The sequence below is a fragment of the Typopeltis vanoorti genome, chromosome 4 (genome assembly GCF_054136105.1).
Source record: "Typopeltis vanoorti isolate ZY-2024b chromosome 4, IOZ_Tvanoo_1.0, whole genome shotgun sequence".
NCBI classification, from domain to species: domain Eukaryota; kingdom Metazoa; phylum Arthropoda; class Arachnida; order Uropygi; family Thelyphonidae; genus Typopeltis; species Typopeltis vanoorti.
This window is the reverse complement of record NC_143552.1, coordinates 72,822,018-72,843,540: the sequence shown is the minus strand read 5'-3', so window position 1 is coordinate 72,843,540 and position 21,523 is coordinate 72,822,018. Positions and strand designations below refer to the sequence as shown.

The following is a 21,523-nucleotide window of genomic DNA, read 5'->3' as shown; positions in this document are numbered from 1 at the left end:
TGCATTTAAAATGTATTAATGGTAGGAAATTTTTCCCACATCATCATCTACACAGATTTATTAATATAGTTGGATTATTTCTTAGTGCTTGTTTGTGTAAAGAATATGTGCATTCATTAAAGAAAATCTTAAAATCTACATTTTAATATAAAAATAAAATTATGCATTACATAGTTTAATAACAATCTGTCCAACAACAGCATTATCTTCCAAATGATGAAATGCATCTAGAGCCTGATGAAAAGGATATATTTCTTCAACAGTTGCATGAACCTAGGGAGGGGGAAAAAATCTTCATTGAAATAATTTGAATATTTTTAAGACTGAATTAAAAATTGTTGTCATTCATTTATTTGGAGATGTTTTTTTTTTTTAAACATTGTCACCTTGTTGTACATTAGTGCTGCAGGTGAACTTCGGTGAGATAATCCATAACTCTTGCTCTAGAGACTGTACATGAAAATTTATCAAGCTGCTTCAGTGATCAGGATTAATCAGCCACTTAAAGATATTCAGAAACATCCATGTCCACAGTGAGATTTTTACCACAGCCTTGTTGGTTAGAGAAGAACAAGCATATCCACTAGGCTAATCAGGAACATCCCTGTTGATTTAGGACTGAAACCTTGGGTCATAAGATTCTCTGAGAGTGTCTTCTTTGTTATTATTTATTGTTTCATTGCACTATTGTTTTAATAAGATTAAGTTAGCACCAAATAATACAGTGAAACTCTACAGAAAATACCATTATGCAAATAGATTATCAAAAAAAAAGTCCCACAGTACCAGTGTTATGCTAAAAGAAATTTTCATCATAACAAGCCTGCCACTGTAATAAGTCGTTTTTTATTCTGTCTGTTGTAGTGGGAGTTAGCTGAATCATATTTCGTAGGGGGGAGTTTTTTGTTCATTTTGAAACAATGAACTTTGTTATTCAATTTTCTTTGTGATATATGCCTAAGAAACTGTAGAAGTAATGTAGAAGTAACATCCATGTTCAAAAAAGAGTAAAACAATTTTTATGTATATACATATATCACATACTTTAGAAGTGAATACATTGCTCTTTGCTAATTAAATCTGAAATATTTGGAATGCAAGTTGGTGAAGGATTTTCTTCTTAAAGTAGTAATGATCTCAAAAGATTTTTTGAAACTGCTATGAAATTCTAAGCTTATTTACTGAAAGCAGATTTTTTGCCCCCACATATTAGTAAATCAGTTCATATTGAAAAAATGCTTCCTCACTAATATTTTGCAATATATTATATACACACACATTTCATACAGCTGCATTTAAACTATTATATTCTTGATGAATTTTGTAATGAATGTCAATCATACATGACCACAATGACCATGCATGTTTTACTTATGATATTCATCCTGAATTAGTCTGTTTAGAATCAGATCTGGTGGATTTTTTACTGTATCATGTAAATCTTGAGTTTGTTCTAAGAAAATTAAAATAGTTAAATAGCATATATTGCATGACCTGTAATGAAATGTAATAAAGTATATATTTTTTTAATTTAATGTGCAAAGCTCATATACTAATTATGTTAGAATTTCGTTTCTGTGATGGGCGAGTCCCTAATAGTTTTCAATATTGCATGTGTGTGTGTTATTATATATATACACACACTCATGAGCCGAAACATTATAACCACCTATGTAGCCTGATGGGCCTCCTTTCACCGAGATAACTGCTTGTACCTGTCTTGGAATTGACTATATTAAACCATGAAAACTGTCCTGAAGTACTGGACCAGCTAAACAGAATAACATCCTCTAGGTCAGTGAACATGCAAGGCTCTCATATCGATCAACAGATGATTTGTTCCACATGATCACACAAATGTTTGAGAGGATTCCAATCAGAGAATTAGGCAGTCAGGGGAGCACATACAATGCTTGGATTATGTGAGCTCCCATTTTCAAACCATGCTTGCACAATGTGAGCATTTTGACATGGGGCATTATCTTGCTGCAAGAGTCCAGGAAATCAGTTGGGCCACATTGTCACCATGTAAGGCAATACCTTGTTCAAAACAATTTCCAGGTAAGAATTAGTGGTCCAAGTGTGTTCAGCAGGATGAGAAGACCCAATGATGTCCATGAGAACAATCTCCATACCAGCATACTGCCACCACCAGCCTCTTTCCAACTAACTGTACAGTCTGGTTACCCAGAAACAAACTTGGTGGTCATAATGTTTTGACTTACGGGTGTGTGTGTGTGTGTGTGTGTATATATATATATATATATACATACAGTGTGGTCCAAAATGTACCTAGCAAATTTAATGCTATATTATTCCTGAACAAGGCATATGAATCTCATCCAAAGTGCATTAAGGTCTACATCTTATGCCATTTAATCCAGAGGATTGAGGTCTGTGAATAAGGTGGCCAGTCAATTCCACTTCCATACTGCTTTGGATAATCCAAATCAATGACAGTTCCACAGAAATGTTTATTCAAAAGCTGGAAAATAGATTCTGTGCAATTGGGACAAGCACTGCCTTGCATGAAAAAGTGATCTGTGAAGCCACGAACCATAGAAACCCTGAAAGAAAGGAATGAAATTGTTTTTCAAGCATCTTTCGATACTCGAGTGTTAGGAATCAAACGCAGCAATCTTCAGCAAATTCTCAAGGAAGATCTTCATTTGTTTCCCTATAAAATCCAAACCCAACAGCCACTTATAGAGGCGAACGTGGCAGCAAGATTGGACTTTTGTTAATGCAATGATCAGAAGAATTGAGAACCAAGAAATTGTCCCAGGTCTCATCTGGTTTTCAGATGAGGCACACTTTTGGCTTGATACAAGCAGAACTGGCAAATATGGGGATCAGAAAATCTGCATGTTTGAGTTACTTCACCCAAAACATGTGATTGTATGGTGTGCATTGTCAAAAGTTGGCATTTTTGGACCTGTTTTTACTGAGAGGACTGTATCCATACTGATACAGTTTTCTTAACTTAAACTTAGCAATCGAATATTATTAGAAATAGCAATCAAAACTTTACTATAGTAATGGGCAATTGTAACACCAAAATAGGTCATCCCATTTACCAAATAGACACAATAGGACCATACGTATATAGTTCAAGCAACAACTCAGGAATGGCTCTTACAGAATTCTCTATCAGTAACAAGCTTTACATTATGAATACATTTTTTAAGAAAGCCCTCAAAAGAAAATGGACATGGAGAGGTCTGAAATGAAATAGATTATATACTGTGTAATATTAATAAAGAAACAGTTAAGATACCTCAGTACTAAATCAAGTAAAAACAGGAAGTGACCACAATTAAAATAAACCCCAAATTGAAAAGAATAAAATGGCTAAACAACAAAAAATCAAGAAGTTTTGACTTAAAACCTATTGAAAACAAAAAGGATTACGAAGAAAAACTCAATCAAAAACTACACTTAATAAATATATTTGAAGAAGACATAAATAAAATAAGCAAAAACCTAATGGAAGTAATAATCTCAGTAGCCAATGAATTCAAAAGCAACAAACAACAAAAAGACCATAAACTTCCAGAGGAAACCTTACAACTACTAAAAAAAGATATGAAATATGAAACAAGACAAAAACTTAATTTATAAAATAGAATATTCAGAACTATGCAAAACAATAAGGAAAAAGATAAGAAATGAAGTAAGCTTATAACACTAAAAAAATAAAAACAATTGAAAACAAAAATATGAAAATACTAAGAAAACATTTATCATTTGGTAAAAGTCAAATAACTGCAATAAACAATAAGAATGGAACTACAATAGGCAACCAAGAACAAGTCCTAATCAGGCTAGAAGAATTTTATAAAGAACTCTATAGTGATCCTTCAGTATATATGAAATATAAATAACTTCTCCATCACATATAGAATTCATCCCCCCCCCCCCCCAGATTCACTTGAGATGAAATAAAACAAGTGAAAATTGGAAAATGTCTTTGTGAAGACCTAATTCACATAGAATTAATTTAATGGGGAGGAAACAACATAATTCACCATGTCACAAACTTACTAAATAAATCTATCTATGCCCTGAAAAAATGCTACTCTGATACTGTTATTTAAAAAAGGGCACAAAGAAGAAGTAAAGAACTATAGACTAAATAGTATTCTCTCAATCTCTACAAAATTCTCACAAAAGTAATAACAAACAGGTTAACCCCTCTTCTGATTTGAGTCTAGAAGAGGGGGTTTTAGAACAAGCAGGATTCCATAAAGGCTTTAACACAAGTGATCATATTCATGCAGAAAAAACAAATAATAAAAAAAGCAGAAGGAAAACCAATTGCCTCTCTGTTTACCAGGGGCGAATGCTGGTCTTGAAATTCACGCTTGCTCATTATCATTCAGGGAATGAGAGCTGTGATTGTAGTCTGATTAGCAGAATAATGAATTACTGACCATTTAAAACTATGTACAGGTAACCCTCGTATAACGCAGATGTTAGGTTCCGCAGAAATACCGCGTTATATAAATCGCATCATGTGAGTCTCAGATCACATAAAAAAAAGTAGGGTTATGTTCCGAAATCGTTTTTTTTTTTTTTTTTAATTATATATATAAATAACAATGACATATCCAACAAAAAATATTTTTTTTATTTAATTCAGTTAATTCATGTAAGTTAAGAAAACATATAAACTATGAAACAAATACATAGTATAAAAGTATAAAAATTACAAATTGTACTTAAACTTCATTGCACATAATGCATAAATGTTTTAGGCAAAATAAAACAGTGCATATTTTAATCTTTCATAGCACGAGGATTTGAGGATTGGTTAACAAACACTGGTTTTGTTATGTAATCACCAGATGCATTACTACAAAACAGTAGAGTAATTCTATCTTTGGAAACTTTGAATCCAGGAGGTGATCTTTCATATTTCGAAACATAGATGTGTTTTTGCACTTTTTTCCAATATAATCCGGATTGAACACCTGGTTTGCACTATAAATATTTATGAACTTTGAGAATTTATTTTTTAATAAGATTTCCATCCATAGGAATTTTCTTTTGAGATGCAATCTTCTATCGAAATCATTAGAGAGTTCTCCATTTTCCTTTAGAATATCGTGTACACGAGCAACGCGCTTTGCACTTATCGTTGACCTAGCAATAAACACTTTCTCGGATTTTATGTTCATTTTGTTTGGTTGTTCGAATTGTTGATTTATTTAAATTTCAAAGTACCTGCAAAAACTCCTGGTTTTTCTACATATTTCAACCGATTTCAATTCAAGATTTTGAATATTTTTCTTCGAGAGAAATTAATTTTGTTTTCAGTGTTGGTTTTTCCCTTTTGTTGCAGTTTGTGGGCATTACTATAAAAATAATTTTTTACACAAAAAAGCAAGCATTACATATTGTATGTAAATCACCAGAAAATAAAGTGCTCAGCTTGAGATGAACACACTTATGATTTTTAATGCACTTTCCTGGCAGAAACGAGGACAATTTTCAACAATAAACATTTTATACGGTAAACAATTGAGGTACATGCGTGCTAAAGGGTACTTCCCCTAATATAAATTCACTACTTATAATTACATGTGGGATACAGGCAGACAGAAATTTAACGAAGATAAAATTTGATTTTTAAGTTGGCGGTTAAAAACATGAAAAGATAAAAGGTTACTACAATTTGTAGACCGTGTTTTTATCGGAACCGTGTTGTATAAGTACCACATTCAACGAGGGTTACTACAATTTTAGAACACGTATAAGTACCGCGTTATACGAGGGTTACCTGTATTTAGAAATTTATGTACATTTAATCATACAAATACAACATTTATTTTACAAATGATATTCAATCTTTTTCAATTTAGATACTTGAATACAAATTCTACCCCACGGTTCTTTATGAACTGGTCAATAACATCGTTATAAAAAGTTGGTTGTAACTTAATTTTCCCAAGCAACATGCATACTTGTAAAGGCTGGCTGAAGCTCACTGGCTAGAGCTACTTTGACTGCGTATGGCCCGTGTTTAAGCAACAGGTGAGATGACGTGGAGGGAGCGGAAATGGCTATGCGTGCGCATGAAATCACAGTGCTGAAGTGAGGACCTGGATGCGCCCACAACCGAGCAAGCCAAGGTAGCTTGACTAGCGTCGGCCTTCGATACACAATGCAAAACTCAATTATTGCTGCTCAAGCTTAAAACGTCTTCTGTCTACAAATATAAAAGCCTAAATGGAATGCTTATAAATGCATGCATTTATTAACATGTAAATATTACTTCTTTCTCAATTAATGGGCTTGTACAGCAAGCAAGGAGAATTCGCCACTGCTGTTTACCCTTTATTGATTATGAAAAAGCATTTGATGCAATAATCAATGCCCTTCAGAATCAGGGAGCTCCTGGAGAATATACGGACCTCCTCCAGGAAATATACCACACTGCAACAGCAACAATCCAACTTCGCACGAGTAGCAATAAAATATCAATTGAAAAAAAAAAGGTGTCCGACAAGGGGAGACTATCACCCAAAATCTTTACAGCAGTCCTTCAAGAAATATTTAATATAAACTGGACAAACCTTAGTATAAAAATTAATAACAGAAACTTAACACACCTAAGATATGCATATGATATAATTTTTGCAAGCACTCTGGAAGACCTTAATATAATGATAAAAGACCTATATCATGAAAGCCGAGAAAGTTGGTCTAAAAATAAACAGAGAAAAAAAATTAAAATCATGTTTAATCATTTTGTAACACCAAAAAAACATAATAATAGAAAGCAATTTCTTAGAGTCTCTTCATATACATACATAGGTCATCTCATTGATCTAAACTGTGGACTCCAAAAGGAAATAAATAGAAGAGTTCAACTTGCCTGGTGTGCATTCAGAAAATTGAAAAGCATTTTTCAAAACAATGATGTCCCACTCTGTTTAAAAAGGAAGACATTTAACCAGTGCATACTTCCAGTCATCACATATGGTTGTGAAACTTGGTCTCTGATAATTAGCTCACTTGGGTGAATAAACTAGCAACAACTCAAAGAAAAATGGAGAATTGATGTTAGGCATCACATTAAAAGATAAGAAGCGAAACACCTCATATATGATAAGAAGCCAGACTGACACCATAAGCAACTAAAATGAAAATGGGCCAGACATCTATCCAGAAGAGAAGATGAGTGATGGACCACCATACTAACAAACTGGATTCCAAAAGAAGGGAAACAAGGCCGAGGAATGTCCTAAAAGAAGGTAGAGTGATGAATTGTCCAATTTTGTTGGGGAAAATTGGTCATCCATTGCCAAGAACAGAGAAAGGTGGAAAGAACTGGAGGAGGCATTTATCCAGCAGTGGGCAGAAAATGGCTGAACAGGGCCGGTGGAAGGGGGCGCCACTGCAGGGGCACGGTTCATAAGTTCATTTTTAAGAAAAAATTTTTATCATAAAAACAAAAAATTCTTAGAATGACCATTATAAAATAAATAAGGCCAGATACACCGAATAAAAATTTAAAAAAATTGTGTATTGCCGCCTCTTTGATCAGTCGGCTGTTTATAATTTTACAGCGAGAGCAGGCTGAATGCTTGCCTGCAGAATGTTGTCTACTGCACTCTATCTATAGTGAAACGGAACATGCGCAGAAACGAATTTTCGTACAAAACGTCTGTTGCTACATAAACCAGTCATATTGTATGCGCCTCAGTAGGCTACTGACAGTAGCTCAGTGCAGACTATTATTTCGTCTCTGTGTCGTGCTGTGTAATATGGTACTCATCTCAGTAGGCTACTAACAGTAGCTCAGTGCAGACTATTATTTCATCTCTGTGTCGTGTTTTGTAATAATTTCTTGTGGGTATAAAATAGAAATGGAATCAAAAATTAAAGTTATCTGGTGCACAAAATCTTAAGCGTCATGCTGCGAAAGAAGCAGATATTAAGAAACAAACTGGGGCTCTTAATAAATTTGTTAAAATATTAAAATATTCTGATGCAGATTGTAACCAACTCGATAGATCGGAAATCGGAACTGAAACATCATCCAGTTTACACGAAAGTACTATTGCAACTATTGAACAAGATAACAAGATGCATGATTTAAGTGAAAAACAGAAGATTTAGTTCTAGTTGACCTCGAAACTAACACATTGTTAGTCTCTGTAAATTTAGAAGATCCAGGTGAATGGGGAAATATTGATGAAAATTACAAGTAGTTTTAATTGAAATGAGCCTGTCAAAAGAAAAATATAATATATCCTAGAGATACATATGGTCGTAAATTTGGTGATGCTTATTATAATAGAAAAATTGAAAACGGGGAGCTCGTGCAAAGAACATGGCTCATTTATTATGAAACTTTAAATTCTGATTTTTTGCTTTTGTTGCAAACTTTTTGCACCTACTGAATCGAGCAGTCTTGTAGAAGATTATAACGACTGGAGAAATGTAAGTACAACTTTGCATAGACATGAGACTAGTTTAACTCACATGAAAAATTTCTTAAAATGGAAGCAACTTGATAAAAATTTAAAAAACAAAACTACTATTGATTGCCAGACTCAAAGCATGTATGAAATAGAAAAGAAACATTGGATGAGTGTTTTAAAACACTTGATTGAAATTATAAAATTCCTTGGTAGCCAAAATTTAGCTTTTTGCAGATCATTTGATAAATTATATGAAAGGAATAACGGCTATTTTTTAAAATTAGTCGAACTGTTTGCGAAGTTTGATCCCATTATGGAAAATAATGTTGAAAGGGCCCTACAATGATACAATAGAGTACACTATTTGAGTAAAGACAGTCAAAATGAAATATTGGAAACTTTAAGTAATGCAATCAGGGATACAATTTTATTATCAATTCGAAAATCGAAATATTATTCCATAATTTTAGACTGCACACCTGATGCATGTTAAACAGAACAATTGACTGTTATTATTCACTTTGTTTCCTGTGACAATGGAATTGTCAAGATCAGGGAAAACTTTTTAGGTTTTTTAGATGTATCAGATTCCACAGGACGTGGTTTCTGTACAAGAATAACGGAACAACTGGAAAAAAGGGAGCATTCCCATTGAAGACATGTGAGGGCAAGGGTATGATAATGGGGCAAATATGAAAGGTAAAAAATATGGGCCACAAAATTTGCTTTTGAACAAAAATCCTCGAGCTTTTTACATGCCATCTGCTGGCCATACTCTAAATTTAATCATTAAGATGCAGCCAAAGTGAATGCAGATACAATTAGTTTCCTTGCAATTATTCAAGAATTACACAATTTATTTTCATTCTCTTACAAACATTGGGCAATCCTTTTAAAGTTCGTAAAAAATTTAACATTGAAACAGCCATCAGAAACGCAATAGGAAAGTAAAATTAATGCAATTTGCCCTCTACGATATCAGTTAGGAAAAATTTATGATGCACTTTTTGAAATTTTAAATAATGAAAATTTTAATAAAGAAACTCAGCATGAAGCACAAACATCATGTGCTAAAATAAAGGACTACAAATTTATTTGCTCTCTTATAACTTGGCATGATTTACTTAACAGATTAAACCCTGTAAGTAAAATGCTTCAAGACAAAAATATGAACATTACACTTGCTTTAGACTCTATCGAAACTTTAAAAATATTCTTTGATCAAATACAAATTTTAAAGAATTTCTAAAACCGGCAAAAGAACTGAGTGAAGAGGTGGATGGAGAACAAGAATTCAAAACTGGTACGGAAGTTCGAAAACAAAGAAAGACACGACAGTTTGACTACAAGCATCATGATGAAACACCACAATTGCCCCGAAGATAAATTTAGAGTGAATGTGTTTTATATACTTCTAGACGTTGCAATGTTTGTTAATAGAACATTTTGAACAAAAAAACATATGATAATTTCAATTTCTTCTATAGATTACTACAAATTAATAACGAAGATTTACGAAACAATTGACGATTTAGAAATTCTCTTGAAGGACGGCAACAATAAAGACGTAAATGCAATAGAACTATATGACGAATTATGTGCTTTCTGGGATATTTTTCGGAAGGGTAATTTAAATATTCAAAACCCTTTTGATATTCTTAATTTTATTGTGTCCAATAATTTATCTTTCCCTAACTTTTCAATTGCTTTAAGAATACTATTAACCTTATCTGTTAGTGTAGCGAGCGGTGAACGTTCCTTTTCCAAGTTGAAACTGATTAAAACATACTTAAGAACAAGTATGTCACAAAAAACGATTGTTAGTTTGGCGTTAATAGCTATTGAAAATGATATATGTGCGGAATTAGACTTTAGGACCATTATTTCTAATTTTGTGAATATGAAATCAAAAACCCTAAAATTTTAATAAAAAAATTTCAAGTATATTTATGTAAGTTAATTTATTTTCTGTTATTCTAAAGATTTTATTATTATTATTTTGGGCGACTCCAGGGAGTCCTTAGACTCATCGAGGGAGGCCCTAAACATCATGTCCACACAACTATACGACATTCTCACAGTAATTATCATACCTTGCCTTGCACTCGCTCACCGTCATAGCATCCACAACAGACTCTGGCAGCTTATTCCACTCATTTACCACTCTAAAAGTAAAGAATCCAGCTCTAACACCCTGCTAACCACACTCTTGCCCAGCTTCCATAGGTGTCCCCTAGTTCTCCCACCACCACCAGTCCTGATCTCAAAAATATCCTCTGAATTAATCATATAGAATCCCTTTAGCAATTTGAATGTCTCAATCATATCTCCCCTTTTCCGCCTATCAACTAGTTTCTCTAACCCAGAAATCTTCAACCTGTTCTCATATGGTTCATTCCATAAACCTGCTATCATCTTAGTCACTCGCCTCTGGATCCTCTCCACCTCCTCCCCATCAAGAAGGAACCGAGGTGACCAAATCTGGACATAGTAGTCGAGATGAGGTCTTATCAAGGCTTGGTACAGAGGTACAATAACTTGCTTGTCTCTGCTCGTCAAAGTATTTTTCAACAACCAAGTGAGTCCATGAGCTGATTTAGCCACTTTTGCAATGTGCCCCCTAAACTTCAACTCCCTATCCACCAACACTCCCAAGTCCCCGGCCTCATCAATCTCCTGGAGTACAGTTCCACCAATGTGGTATACTGCTGCTAATCTTTTCACCCCAAAATGCATAACCTTACATTTTGTCACATTAAATTGACATCCATTCTCCTTAGCCCAGAACTCCAATCTATCCAAGTTTTCCTGCAAGATTTTGACATCTGCATTTACTATTGCCCTACCCAACTTTGCATCATCAGCGAACAAATGAACTGTTACTCTTAGATCCTTCCCTGTATCGTTAATGAACAGATTAAACAGCAGTGGTCCAAGAACAGAACCCTGCGACACACCACTAGTCACAGGCCATCTTTTGGACTCTACTCCTGAATGAACTACTCTTTGATATCTCTCCATCAACCACCCACCTATCCATCTCACCAACCCTATATCCATTCCCATATGTTGTAGTTTACGGATTAGAATTTCATGTGGTATCCTGTCAAGCGCCTTTGCCAGGTCCAGCAGTATCACTGTAAACCCATTATCCTTATCCAGTTCAGCCGTCACCTTGTTATAAAACTTGAGCAAGTTACTGAGGCATGATCTACCCTTCACAAAGGCATGCTGTCCCCTGTACAGTATCTAATTTTCATCAATCCATTCCTGTATTTTTCCCTTGACTACTTTCTCCAAGACCTTGACAAACTCCTGATATGCTGATCGGTCGGTAATTTGCAACCGTAGTCTTGGATCCTCCTTTATGCAGTGAAACTATTTTCCTCTTTTTCCACACCTTCGGGACTAAACCAGACCCAAGACTCAGATTAAACAGCATGGTCAAGGGCACTGATAATTACATAGCCACTTCACACAAGACCCGTACTGGTATACCATCCAATCCCACAGATGTATTCACATTAAGGTTCTGTAATAGACTATTCATCTCCACTTCATTCATCACAATTCCTGTATAAACTAATGGTTCCTTCATTTTTTCAATGTCACCACCTGAATGATATACTTTTGCAAATTGCTCGCTCAGTAACTTCACTATATCGACTGATTCAGTGACCTCCTTACCATCATCATTCCTTAAAATCATTTTGCCGTGTACAGTTTTTTTCTTGCTTGCAGCATATTGAAAGAACTGTTTGGGATTATCTTTTGCTTGCATAGCTAGTTTCCTTTCATAATCCGCTTTTGCTTTTTTTACCACACTCGTTACCCTTCTGGCCTGCACTTTGTACCGTTCGTGTGCCTGCAGGTCACCCCCTTCTTTAAATTCCCTCCACAGTTGTTTCTTTTTTTGCAGCTCAAGCTTAATGGTGTTATTCATCCATTTAACCCCTACTTGGTTTACTATTCCAACCGTAGGTATACAATCAGCCATAATCTCCTGTAAATGCTCCTTGACCTTCCCATGCTCTATCGACGTCTAGTCCTTGCAGTTGTACATGCCATGGCACTGATCCAAGCAATCTCCTAAGCTTGTCATACTTGCCAGCACGGTAATTCCACACATACCCTGTCTTCGAAAATTCCACACCTTTAGCCACATCCCAGGTCAAGACCTTACGATCACTCTCACCAATAGGTGGCAACATGGTCATATTCATTACAGTCAAATTCTGAGATGCTATTACGAGGTCAAGCACTCTCACACCACTAGTATTTTCAATTACATGCTGTCTCAGATAGTTATCCCTTAATAATTGAATAAAATCCAATTCCTTTCTACGATGTGTCCTCTCCTACTTCCAATCAATGTTACCATAGTTGAAATCCCCCATAATAATTATCCTCCTTCCACTCATTTCATCAATTTCCCTATGCATACTATCTCCACCATCTATTCCATCACCTGGTCTATAGCAGCACCCAACTGTATATTTTATTCTGCCAGTCTCAATCTCACACCAAATAGCCTCAAATGAGCTCCTTTCACTATCCTGCAATACAACTTCTATTCTCCTTGACTGTAGTTCATCAGCCATCATCAATAACATCCCCCCCCCCATTTTATTCTCTCTGTCCCTCCTAAACACACCATAACCTACACATTCTATCCCACTAACTATATCATCTTCCGTCAGCCATGTTTCACTAACGCCAATAACCTGTGGCCAGGAAGAGCCAATCAAGGCCAAAAATTCTTCCTTCTTGTTCCAAATACTCCTGGCCTTAGCATACATGAAATGCAGTGATCCCTTTGTCCCACCCCTATCTTGATACGTTATTCTAACTATTCCATTCCGGTTTTTTGTCCTTAATGCTGGCTCTTGTACATCATATACATTTTTACACTCAACTGTCTCACTGATGTCTGCATATCCACCCCCCCCCCCTCCTTGGTAGTTCTAGTTTCCCTGGTTCTGCACATCCATTTTCACTTCATTCAGCAACACTTTTTCCAGTCTCCACACACCAAGTCCATTCGAATGCAGGCCATCCATCTTGTTTAAGTCCTTTCACCCATCAAATTCATTCCACAAGTCCATGAATTCCACACCACACCGTCTGCATAACCTGCGCATAATGTCATTTGCGATTATGGCCCACCTTCTAAATTCCTCTGTCATACCACGGCAACAGACTCACCATTTTAACTCTGTCACTCTTTTCTTTCGCTACCTTTAACAATACTTTCAAGTCCTCTCTCATAAAAAATTTATCACCTTTCAATTCATTCGTACCAGCGACAACTATTAATTCTTTCACCCTCTGTTTTTGCACTCTAATACTCTCACTTACATCCTTAAATTTCACACCCAGTAAGTACGATTTAGTTACACTCCCATCTATCACTCCTCTTAATAACGAGTCACCATACAACACTCTTTCCTTCATTTCAGAAACTCTCCCTGTTTCTGCTATGCATTTTGTATCACTGCGCGCAACCAGCGATCTCACTTCCTACAAATAATTCCTCATTTTTTTTTATCATTCAAACCATTCTCTCTCTCTCTCTCTGTATAGTTGCTTTCACTCTTTCTTTGATCACCGCTCTCATTGCCATCTTGTACATCGCAATTCCCTATCAAGCCACTATTTTCACTCACATTCTGGCTTTCTTCAACCATAACTGTCTCACAACCTGACACATACTTCAACTCCTCACTTTGCTTACACTTTCTGCACATTCTTCCACCACCATCACTTTCAATCCAAACTCCAGCCTCATTTGGGAATGCATACATCCCACACACATCACATTGGACAAACTCTCTCACATTATAGTTTTTGAACAATGGCATCGTATTTTTGGACGCCATTATCTTACGTCACATTGGCACCATATTCAAATCTATGAAACGTATCGTTAAATACTAAATTAAATAAGAATTCACACCAAAATCACACAGACAACTAGCTACCAAAATTAGACAATATTACGTTATGATTTTAACCTATATTCTAATTTTCACTCAAAATTATACTAAATTATATTTACATTATACTAAATTATAATTACAAAATTATATTTTTTTGAATACTTTTCTTATTTTCTCAATCTATCTTGAGTTTCTTTTATTTTCCTAAAAGATAGTTCCACTTATAAAAATTATTAAAAATTTTTTAAAGTTACTAAGAATTTAGTAACTGGTAAATTGCAAGAATTTTTTAAACTTTAGTTCGTTGGTCGATTGGTAGAGCCTCTGCTACTAATGGCTCAGTTAAGTAAGTTTGAGCGTGGTTAGTAGTTGGAAGGGGTACAATCGTTCGATGCTGTTGGCACACTCTCCCTCGATGAGTCTTTGGACTCCCTGGAGGTGTCAAATAATAATAAAAATTAACTTTAATTAAAATTCATTTTAATTTTGAAAGCGATTCGGGTTGGTGAGAAGGCTATAATCCCTCTATCGTTATATTCAACAATTAAAGTGAAGTGGCTTTATCAAAATTTGCTTTAAATTTTGAGAATTTTTTGAATATTCGGGTTTATAACTATTATCCGGCCTGGTCAACATCCCCAGTTTGTTACATTTAGACCAACGTGTGGCTGTTCTGTCAAAAATTACTTAAGAAATTTCAAATAATTAAAATTTTTTATTATCGTAAAAGAACCGCACACGCCCAGATCGTTACAGGGGCACTTAGATAGAAAATGCATGCAGGCGGCAAAGACCCTAGCGCTGGCACTGGTAGTACATATGCCAAAAATGGCTTTGGCTTTTAAATGCTATAATAATGATTGTTTAACCCCCCACCCCAACCAGCCATGATGTCTATAGACATCCAGCTAAATCTGGATACGATTCTGCAACATGAATAATACGGATAAGAAGTGCAATTTGGTCTCACTGTTTCATCCAGTAAGGAGGTAATATTTAAATATTGTTTAATATTAATTTCTGACACTTCCAACAGGGCTCTCAAAAAAACTAAATATATTGAAAAGCCTTTGTGGAAAAAACTGGGGCACAAAGCCAAAAATTCTCAAAACTATCTACACTACACTAATAAGGCCAATAATGGAATATGCAGCACCTATCTGGTCACCTTCTGCTTCAGTAAAGGAAAAATTAGACAAAGTACAAGCAAAAGCGTCCAAGATTATGATTGGTGCAGTCTCATCCACTAACAACATCACAGCCCAATAGGAATGTGGGCTTGACCTGCTGGAGGACAGACAGAAATTTGCCATCATAAAATTCATTAATCATATCAGAAGCTACCAAAGTGATCATTCTTCTTGAGTGCCATCTCCTATTGGAGGTGGGCGACCACCTTGGCAAATTTTGAGTGATCCTTAACTGTTCTGAGCAGTCTCTCAGAGTTCTTGCCAGTCCACTGTCTGATGTCTGCCAGCCAAGATTTACTTTGTCTTCCTTGTCCTCTTCTTCCATTTATCTTCCCTTTTATAATCAATTAAAGTATCTTATATTCTTATCTTATTTTCATTATGAAGTAGGTGACCAAGATATGCAGTTTTCCTTCTTTTTTATGGTATCTAAAAGTTCACATAATTTCCCCATTTGTTCCAGTACTTCCTGATTGGACGTTTTTGCTGTCCATGGGATTTTTAACATTTGTCTGTATAACCACATCTCAAAGGCTTCAAGTCTTTTAATGGATATTGTCTTCAAGGTCCAAGTTTCTGCACCGTACAGCAGTACAGACCATACATAGCATTTAACCATGCGCACTCTAAGCTCTAAATTTAAACTGCTGTTACAGTGTTGATTTCATCAAGAGAAAATTTTTTCTTACCACTTCAATTCTAACTTTTATTTCCAATCTGGATTGCAATCTTCATTTAACCAGCATCTGAGATATTTAAACTTTGCCAATCTTTGTTTCCTATTTAAAGAAAGTTCTGAATTAAGAATTGGTTTCTTGCTTATGACCATGAATTTAGTTTTGATGATATTTATTTTTAATCCCATTTCTTCACTTTCTTCATTCACTAGTTCCAGAAGATTTTGATGATCCTGAATATTTTCAGCCAGGAGAGCTGTGGTCATCAGCTCTCCTGGTCATCAGCATATCAGATGTTACTGATGATTTCACCATTTCCATTAATCCCTTCCTTTCTTTATTTTAAGATTTTTTGAAATATGGCTTCTGAGTATATGTTAAAAAGAAGAGGTGACAACACACATCCTTGCCTTACTCCTCGTTTGATGTTAATGGAGTCTGTAATAATGTCATCAACTTGAACAGATGCCTTTTGGTTCCAATATAAGTTTTCAATGATCCTGATGTCTTTATCATCTAATCTAATTCTTTTTAATAGTGCAATCATTTTAGCATGTTGGACTTTGTCAAATGCTTTCTCGAAGTTGATGAAGCAAATGAATACTTCCTTGTTTTGGTCAATACATTTTTGGAATAAGATTTGAGAACAGAAAAGAGCCTCTCTTGTTTCTAAACCGTATCTAAAACCGAATTAGGTATCACTGATGGTGTCTTCACATTTTCTGTATATTCTTTTTTTGAATTATTTTCAGAAACATTTTGAGAACAGACTCATTAGGCTGATCATTCTATAGTCATTACAAGATTTTGCATTTGCTTTTTTAGGTAGCATAATGAAGGTCGACTGTAACCAGTCTTGAGGGATTATACATGTATCATAGATCTTATTAAATAGCTCTACTAATATATTAATGTTGTCATCTTCTAATAACTTTACTATTTCTGCTGGTATTCTATCCGGGCCTAAGGCTTTACCATTTTTAGCTGAGTTTAGTGCACATTCTACCTCTGATCTTAGAATGCATGGACCTTCCATCTATTCATAAGTATTTTCTGGTTTCTGTCTGTTATCAGTAAAGAGTTCTATATATTTCATCTATTCTTGTATTTTGTCATCCTTTTCAGATATTATTTCTCCCTTTTTGTTTCGAAGGATACATAGTTGTTTTTTCTTAAATATACCTGAGATCTCTTTCAGCTTTCTGTGTAGATTAAAATTGTCATGCTTTTCCTGTAGAATTTCTATTTCTTTACATTTTTCATTCATCCAGATTTCATTTGCATCTTTGATCTTGCATTTAATAATTTTTTGAACCTCTTTATATTTTGTTGGACTATGATTTTTATATGATCTGCATTGATCCATGAGAGAAAGAATTTCATCAGTTATCCAATCTTTCATTTTTACTGCTATATCAGGACACAAGGTATTGGTACATTTCTTTATGAAGACAGATTTTAATTTGTCCCATGATTCGTCAACCCTCATGATGTCATCATTCTTGATAAGTGCTAGATTCAGATCTTGACTCAATTTGTTTCTTATCTCTGGGTTTTTTAATTTTCTTAAATCAAACCTTTTTTGTTGATGTTTCTTAAATATGGCTTTCAGTCTAAGTTTTAACTCTGCCACCAGTAGATTATGATCAGAAGCAATATCTGCACTAGGATAGGTTTTTGTACTTTATAGAACTTCGAAATCGTTGATTAATTAGCAAGTAATCAATCTGGTTTCTGACTATTTCCCATTATTATCCGGTGGTGATTGCCAAGTATACAGCCTTTGGGATGGTAGCTTAAACCATGTGTTTCTGATTATTAGCTCCTCTTCTTGGCAGAATTGAATAAGATGGTCTCTTCTCTCATTTCTTGTTCCCGGTCCATGTTTGCTAACTACATTTCCACTTCTTACCTTTCCCAACTTTAGCATTGAAATCACCCATGACAATGTTTATATCATGTTTTTTTGTGTTTTTCATTAGTTCTTTTAATTGATCATAAAATTCTTTGATCTTGGTATCACTCTTGTCACCAGTAGGGGCAGAGACCTGTACAAGATTAACATCTAGTGGTTGACCTTTCAGTTTTAATAACATCATCCTATCTGAGTAGGGGATGAAGCTCAATAGTGACATACTTTGTTTAATATTATTCCAACTCTATTTTGATGGTTGTTTTCGCTACTTCAAGAGTGATACATTGTCATGTCATTAACTTGAGTTTTGCCTGATCCTGGCCACCTAACTTCACTCATTCCTAAAATCCCAATTTCAAGTCTTTTCATTTCCTGGATAGCATTTCTTAGCTTACCTGCTTCGTATAGGTAAGTACGAAGTATTTTTGACATTCCAGGTTCCTAGTTTTAATGAACACACTATTTTGAGTCTGAAGATTCTTCCCACTCCCTGTCCCATTTAAGGGACACTGGGAACTCGGGACCAATTTTGTAGATTTGCTCGCCATGGTGGTTAATCTGGAGAACAAACAGAGCAGTAGTTTTCTTCATTTGCTTTCTGCTCTGCAGTATTACAGATATAATAAACTGTATTGCCATCTGCAATTTTCTAATCACAAGCTTTACTGTCATCATGAGACTTCAATCTTGCGTCAGTACTGGCAAAACTGCTTCCCTTTGTCAGAGGATTAAATCCTTTAATTTTCCTTGTAACCCTAGGTAGGTAAATAATAAAGTAACATGTAAAAACCACAGTGAAATCTTTAATTAGTAAAAAGACAGATATTTCATACTAAAATTAATAGTACCTCTTCAGTGTTTTACGTGTTACTTTATTATTTAATTACTATGCCACAGGTTCCACTAAAAATCAAAACCCTAGGTAGGGGCCCAAACCAGGTACTGACAGCCGGAGCCAGCTGAGCTCCGGTCTACTCCTCTGAAGATTCTTCTGCATATTTCACCATTGGGATATGAATCCTCTTCTGCTGATTTGTCTGTTGTTCTTCACAGAGGTTCATTAGCTTCCATAGTGTGCCCTATGGACGGTCCCAGGGATCATATCTCCCTAAAAACTTATTAGCATTGGAATCAAAAATGCAGAGTACACAGATCATCAACTTTACAATATGATGACACTATCAGGAAAGAAATAAGACTTGATTATCTAAATGCCCACATAAGCAAAGAACCTCTATTTTCCAGACCTTTACCTTCAAATACCTCCATAAATCGAAACCTTACTGAACCCTGTACAAAAAAAGAATCAAAAGAAACACTCAAAGAAAAAGGCCTAAATACTATCAACCTTTCATCCTCCAAACAGGTTACTGTTTGGAGGATGAAAGGTGCTCTCCTTCTACTCCCAAAAGGTGAAAAACTTTCAATAAAAGTTGGATCTAGAAGAATTGCTTCCAATTTTACCAGTGAACTCTATGCAATAAATAAAGCATTCTAAGCCTACATAAAATTATCATCATCTCAACAATCAGAGGGAATTATAATTTACAGTGACTCAAAATCAGTTATGGAGGCAATCAAAAATGACGATATTAATTTGCAATTCTTTTCCTACCCAAGATATCCATAAACTCTTAAACCAACTAAAGTGTTTGGGAAAAAAGTTGCATTCTACAATGGATTCCTCCTCAATGTAGACATTGATTATAATGAAGCAGTTGATAAATTAGCAAAAGTGGCCAGAGAACTCAACCATGAAACTGATATGATAACTCTCGCCAATTCTAAAGCACTAGCAAAATCTAAACTACTCCCACTAAAATCAGGGATACAACACCAAACTCCTGAAATTAATGTTGAGAGAAAGATCTCCACCATGATAGCAAGACTCCAAATAGGACATTTTAGAGGAATGAAGATCAATACAGATGGTATGAGAACATATACAACTGCAATAACTGCCCTAATATTGAAATGACACCCACTCACATTTTTATTTGTCCAGCAATTACAGTAGTTAGCAAGCAATAGACCCAAATCCTGAACAACAACTCTATATGAACAAAATCATCAACATAGCCAAAGCAGTTCAAAGAGCACATGGAAATATCTAAGACTCCTCAAAGGAGGACAAGACAACAACAATAACAACAATTGTTATTATACTTGTTATTATGAAAAACAGTGCTGTTTTTCATTTTAATTGATCAAATTGATGAGCAGACTGATCTGCAATGTAATAGAAATTTATAGTTTATAATAGACAGTTTATTCTGTAGTGTCTGCATTTTCTGTTTTCAGCTTAAAAAAAAAAAGGTTCTTTCCTCATTATCACATTGAGAGTACACCACACGTGTAGTAAACACACCAGAAAATGAAAACAATTCTGCATGGAGAAGAATACTCATTATCACTTCTAGTATCCCTGTATTATACAACAGGGATACTAGAACAGATACATTTACCTTCTGAGAAGTAAGGCAAATGCTACATGGACACTATTTCATACTTCTAGAAATTATTCAATACTAATTATTTAATGCTTCTAGTAAACATTAAATAATTCCATTGCCTCCTCTAGAGGCTTTATCACTTTTTCATAATTATTTTTTTATCTTGCATACCAACGTCTACAGTCAAGATGCAACTGATTTTGTTTGATTTAATGGGACAGGGTAGTCAAAAGTTCTACATTTGTAGTTGAGAAGTCATCAAATAGTTTCACTAATCACTTTTCTTTGGCTAGTTACAGTACATTAAGTATGATGTATTTATAATTGGAGATATAAAAAACAAACCTTTCCATCTTCCACCATCTGTTTGATTTGTTCAAGCACTTCACTGTTATATGTCAAAGTTCCATACCAGAAGGTTGATGTAATCCCTCGAGTTAACTGCAAAAAATAAATAAATAAAAATAATAATAATTATAAGCTACTGTTAAGAGTAAAGGAATGTGGGAATGTATAATAATTTAAATAACACAGAACAGACACTAGTAATATTATCAGACTACTAGTAATAAAATCTTAAGACCTTCAGAGTAATTCATTTGATGAGTCTTGCACAATTTTAGAGAATCGCTTTTAATAACTTAAAGTTATGCTCAGTATTTGACCATGTCTTCTTCTTCTTCAGGAGTAGTAAAGAAAAGTGCACAAACATGAAATCAAAAAAAAAAAAAAAATACCTGAAGCATAATTGAATTAACATGTGCCTAACAAACACCCAGCAAGCAATTAAAAAAAAAAAAAGAAAATTGAAATCAACAATTGGAAAAAACTATAAATTAGCTTCCCTTGGTTTTAACGACTGCTCTTTATCACTAAAGGAATGATATTCCTGATTTACAACAATGCAAATCAGAACT

The 21,523-nt window shown here is 34.8% G+C and overlaps 1 long non-coding RNA gene across 1 annotated transcript; it reads right to left on the bottom strand.

Annotated features, from left to right (window-relative positions):
- Window positions 1-128: 128 nt before the first annotated feature.
- Window positions 129-21,049, bottom strand: LOC150107407 (uncharacterized). Its single transcript, XR_016548194.1, has 2 exons — window positions 20,952-21,049; window positions 129-273 (listed from the first exon to the last, which is right to left on the bottom strand). It is a non-coding gene; the product is annotated as an uncharacterized LOC150107407 (long non-coding RNA).
- Between the last annotated feature and the right edge of the window lie 474 nt (window positions 21,050-21,523).